Genomic DNA, 6,000 nt, shown 5'->3' with positions numbered 1-6,000 from the left:
CTCATATGGGTGCCAGCAAAAGCATCCCAGAAAAAGTACTGCTTAAGCTGGGTGGGGGAAGTTGCTCAAGACTGACAGAGATGGTGTTGGAGGAGGAAGGCATTCCAGGCAGAAGCAATGTCATGTGCAAAACTTCAGACCTCTCCAATCTCTGTGAATGCAATTCAAGAAACACATGGGATAATGAGGGAAAATAAACCCAGAGGGAAGGAGGCATGTGGCCATAAAAGGTTTGGATATATTTGGCTGAGTTGTCTGGACTTAAAGGGGAAGGTGAATATTTGAAATGCTTTTGAAAAAATAAGGTGTTACCATATTAGATTTTTATTTAAAGATTTTTTAAAAGATTTTATTGTATTTGAAAGGCACAGTTATAGAGAGAGAGGAGATATCCTGCATGGGTGCAGGGGCACAAGTACTTGAGCCATTTTATGCTGCTTTCCCAGCCAATATGTAGCAGGGAGCTGGATCTGAAATAGAGCAGCCAGGGCTCGAACTAGTGCTCATACAGGATGCAGGCATTGCAGGCAGTGACTTAATGCCACAATGCCAGCCTCCGTATTTGATTATTAAAGGCATCATTTCAATAATAAAAATAAAACACATGTTACTCTTTCAACACTAAGAAGCATGGTTGAAACACTAATACAGTGGAGCAAAAGAACTACTGGAAGAAATTAATCAAGTGAAAGTGGAGCAACGTCATAAGAATTGATGGTTTCTGGGTTGTTTTTCTAGCAGAATGGAATGAAAGTAAGAATTTATTGGATTCAGATAAGTGAGTAAATAGAAATATCTAGGATAAATCAAGGTATCTTTCTCATTAATTTTTCAAACCAATACATAGAGGCAAGTGTTTGGCCTCACAATTGTGACACAGGTTGGGATGCCCATGTCCCATGTCAAAGGACCTGGGCTCAACACTTGGCTCTGGTTCCAATTCCAGATTCAAACTAATGCCCATACTGGAAAGCAAAAGCTGACATTCAAGCAGTTGGATCATTGACACCCAGACAAGAACCTGAATTGAGTTCCTGACTCCTGGCTTCCTGCAGATATTTTAAGAGTGAAACAGCAGATGGGAGCCCTGTCTCTCCCTCTCAAATAATAAAATAACTGATAAATAAAATGTGTATATATATATATTTATTAGATATCATGTGGTATTTTGATACATATACATATTATATAGTGTTCAAATCAAGGTAAACATGTCTATCTTTTTAAATGTTCATCATTTCCTTATGTGAAAACATCCAAAATCCTTTCATCTATCTTTTTTTTTTTTTTTTTTTTTTTTGACAGGCAGAGTGGACAGTGAGAGAGAGACAGAGAGAAAGGTCTTCCTTTTGCCGTTGGTTCACCCTCCAATGGCCGCCACGGCTGGCGCGCTGCGGCCGGCGCACCGCGCCGTGCTGATCCGATGGCAGGAGCCAGGTACTTATCCTGGTCTCCCATGGGGTGCAGGGCCCAAGCACTTGGGCCATCCTCCACTGCACTCCCTGGCCACAGCAGAGAGCTGGCCTGGAAGAGGGGCAACCGGGACAGAATCCAGCATCCCGACCGGGACTAGAACCCGGTGTGCCGGCACCACAAGGCGGAGGATTAGCCTAGTGAGCCGCGGCGCCAGCCTTCATCTATCTTAAATGCACAATGCATTATTGTTGTCTATTGTCACCCTAGTGTGCAAGAAAATGCTAAAACTGCTTTTTCCTCTGTACTTACAACTTAGTACCTGTTAATCATCTTTAAACCATCACTGTATCCCCCCCATCCTTTTCCAAAACCAAAGTTTTTGATATGTGTGACAATATATTATGGTAATGATTTCAGCCAACAGAGAGAAAGAGAAAGAGAAAGTGGGGTGCGGGGTGGGGGGATAAATGTAATACGTAACAGGAAAAAGAAAAACTTTTGTCAATCTCTCCCTGCAGAAATAATGCTTGTCCTCAAAATTAACATGTAACTTTACTTTGCAACATCATATTGTCTACAATTCTTTTCTTGACTTGTGCTGGTCATTTTAGGGCTCTCTATTGGATAGCAGTTCAGAGAGCAGAGAAAAAGAGAGACCAAGTTGTTGCAGGTCCCAGTGCATCACGATTAGTAAACTGTAGAGGAAACTGTGTTAGGCTGCCCAGCCCCCTTCAGGAATAATAGACCCATTTCTTTAGTTAGAGAGTATGGGCTATTGAGGATTCATAGGTAGATTGCTATCTCGGATTTGTTTTTGATTGAGCCTCATTCAAGTTTGTGGTCCCTCTCCAGAAAGAACCCACTTCCAGTGATTGGTGAATGTGATCAATAAAGGTGTCAATCTTCTGCCTGGACACAGGCTAGAACTTCCCATAGGGACACCAAGACCACTGTTGCAAATGTATTACAATTCACCTCTTATACTCAAACTTACTTCCCTACTTCCTCTCTCCCATAACTCTGCAAAGTACTTCCCAAAGAACTTTCATGCAAATCTTCTCTCTTTGCTTCTCTGTACTAGAAGCAAATCTGCATTACATAATAACATAAAAGAAAATGAAGTTAATTTCCCTATGTTACACCATTCTGGGAAAACTATAGGAATTTTGAGGAAATAGTCTCCAATTTGGCACCAGCTTTGATTTTTCAACGAAAGGATGGAAATAAAAGAGCTGGAAGACAGGAAATGAATTGGCCAAATATTGATAGAACTGAAGATTCTTTCCTTGTCTTTAATTTTTGATATTTTGATGACAATATGCCTTGGAGAAGATTTTTTTTGTTGCATCTGAGTGAGCTTATTGTATTTGGATGTCTATGTCTCTTTCAAGACCTGGGAAATTTTCAAGTGTTATTTCATTTAGCAGGTGCTTTTCCTTTTCTTCTCCTTTAGGAATACCTATAATATGAGTATGTTATTTAGTAGTATCCTGTATTTCACATAGATTTTCTTTTTTTAAAAAAAGATTTTTTTTTGAAAGGCAGAGTTACACACAGAGAGAAGGAGAGACAAAGAGAGAGAGGTCTTCCATCTGCTGGTTCATTCCCCAATTGGCTGCAACAGCCAGAGGGGCTGGAACGGGTGTCCATATGGAATGCCCGCACTGCAGGTGGCAGCTTTACCTGCTGTGCCACAGCACTGGCTTCTCAAATAGACTTTCTTCATTCTCTGCAATTCCATTCTCTTTGTTTTTGTCTGATTAGGTTATTTTAAAATTCTTGTCCTGGGGATCAGAAATTCTTTCTTTCACTTGGACTATCCTGCTGTTAAAGCTCTCAATTACATTTTTTATTTCACTGGTTGAAAATTTCATCTCCAAAATTTTTATTTCATTGTTCTTAATGAGTTATATCTCTTTAGTAATATTTTCATTCATGTTGCTAGTTGATTTCCTCATTTCTTCAATCTGTATTCTCTTGCATCTGATTCGCTTTTCTTACAATCATTATTTTGAATTCTATATCTGCCATCTCATAGATTTCCTTCATTTCAGGATCTAGTTCTGGATAAGTGTTGTGTTCTTTTGAAAGTGTCATGCTACCTTGCTTCTTTGTGTCTCCTGTGTCTGTATGTTGATGTCTGCCCATCTGATGTACTTGTCCCTTCTTTATGGAGGTTTTATTGGAAAAGAATTTATGGTTTAGCTGGAATGCAGGGTATCATTTGGCTTGTTGCTTTGACTTTGGTTCCAAGTGAACCTGGGAGTGTAGTCTCTGAATGATTTCTTTTGTCTTAATCAACGTGAGCTATGTCTATAAGTGACACAGTGGTCTAGTCTGCTGCAGTTTGTAGGGATAGAAGTGTGGCTTTAAGATGAATAAGAGTTTCCTAGGGTGAGTATCTTTGGATCACAGAGTCCTGTGTCAGTCTCCTTGGTGAATGTGATAGACAGGGCCCTGTTCTTGATACCAAAGGAGATAAGGGTGGCTGCCCCCTTGTTCTACCAGCAAGCTTGAGTGATGTCATGGCTGTGGTCCTAATTGCTATGGTTCTAGGACTACATGACACAGACGGACTTCCTCAGGTCCTACTAGGAGAGTGCAACTGGTGCTGTGGCTTATCATACCAACATCCCTAATCCTAGGACTACAGGATGTGAAGTGAACCCTGTTCCAGTCCTACAGGGTGACTACAAGGTATACAGAATTCAGTGTGTAGGGCATGAGTCCAGAGATGTGGAATGTGGGTAGGTCCTTCCCTATGTCTACTGGGCACATTCAAGTAGTATTAGAAATTTAGAACAAATTGTTAAGGTCCTGATTTTGCAGGGTATAGTAGGGGTCATTACCCAGATCTTGCAAGGTGGGAACATATTTTTTTAAGGGCTGCTTCTGATGTTAGCCCCCAGCAGCTTAGGTGAATTCCCTAGCTCATGTAGAGTGCATGAGTGTAGCTAAGGCCCCAAAACTCTCACAGTTGCAGGATGCAGGGAATCTGTCCTTTGCCCACACGTTGCTCTGGCTCTGACTATGATGAAGGCAGGAGCAGAACAGAGGCGGGCTGTATGGCTTTTTGCTACATAGTATGATGCTCTATGTGGTTAGAAAAAGGGTGGAAAGGAAATCAACTTGGCTTCCCTGCTCTAAGCCCAGCAGTTGCTCAGATCACAATCAGTTCTCCAGGCTGAAGTAGAATTCAGTAGGTGACTGTGGACTTCCCTCTCAGCTAAAACTGTGAGCAGCAGTGCACATGCAAATTCTTCCTACCTTAAGGTGGTAACATGGTGGCTCACAGCCGGCAGCTGGCTACCCCAGTGTGGCTGGCTGCAGCAGTGTCTCTCTCTTCTCTCCTCTTTTCCCACAGAGTCTTGGATTTTTTTTCTGTGTCTTCACTGAAAATTTCCGTCAATCAGACCCCTAGAAATAGTCTTTCCTTTGTTCTTTTCATATCCCAGGAAGCTTACGTTACTGTGGCTATACCTTCTTCAGTCACCTTGGATCTCCCCCATTTCTGTATCTACACAAATGTGCTTAAAGTCAATATTAAAGAGTATCTTTCCATTTTAAAGAAGAAGATGAAGATACATGCTATGAACGGATGCATGTTTTAGTGTTTAGGCTGCAGAGAAGTGAAGATTGTTGCTTGATTGTGTGACCATGGGAGTGGTTTAAATACTCTTAGCCTTAATTCACTCACATGGGAACAGTGACAGCTGCCTTATATAAGTCTACATAAGTAGAGAAGTAAATAGCTAAGGTTTTTGAGTGTTCACGACATGCTAGGCATTGGCATAAATTACATTATATCCTCATTACAATATAGGAGTTGTTCATTTTCATATTCCTACTTAACAGAAAAGATACTGGAGTTTTTTCTTAAATAAATAACTTTGTCCACAAATAATAAGCAGTAGAACTGGGATATTGTCTATGACTCTAGTGACTATGCTTTTACATGGTGCAATATCATCTCTCTTGAGAAAAAAATAAAAAAAAAAAGGAAGAGGGAGAGAGAGAAGTAAGAGCGAAGAGGTGGAGACACAGACAGAAAAAATTACAGGCAGAAAAGGGAAACTTTCCTTTCAGTTGTCTGATCATAAAATACTCTATTTCTGAGGCCTTTGTCTATGCAGTTTTATCTGACTGGCAGGCCACCCAAATCTTTGTCTTGCTAAATCTTTTCATCAACTTTTTCTCAGTTTGAAGTCAATTCTAAACTCCTATGTCTGGGTCAGCTTCTTCCAGCCCAGTGCTGTCATAACCCTCTGAAATTCTCTTTCACACTTGACAAAATTGTGACATATTTATTGCTTACTTATTTTTCAGTCCCAGACCTAAATAGAGCTCTGTAAAAATAGAGAACGTGTCTACTTTATGGCCGTTCCCCAGGTCTGAAGGATACCTAGCAAAGAAGCTCAACTGTTAAAGGGATAAACGACATTAGAAAGCATTATAAGACCCACACCAGTGAATGTGGGACTGACGGTGACCAGATATTCAAGCAAACACTTGGTAGTGAAAATAAAATGGTATATTAAGAGAATGATTAATATCTGTTGAACAACTTTGTGTGTGAGATAGGAG

Source organism: Oryctolagus cuniculus, chromosome 3 (assembly GCF_051225735.1).
Source record: "Oryctolagus cuniculus isolate XC-2025 breed Fujian yellow rabbit chromosome 3, ASM5122573v1, whole genome shotgun sequence".
Lineage (NCBI taxonomy): Eukaryota > Metazoa > Chordata > Mammalia > Lagomorpha > Leporidae > Oryctolagus > Oryctolagus cuniculus.
The sequence above is the reverse complement of the archived record's forward strand: the minus strand, read 5'-3'. Positions refer to the sequence as shown.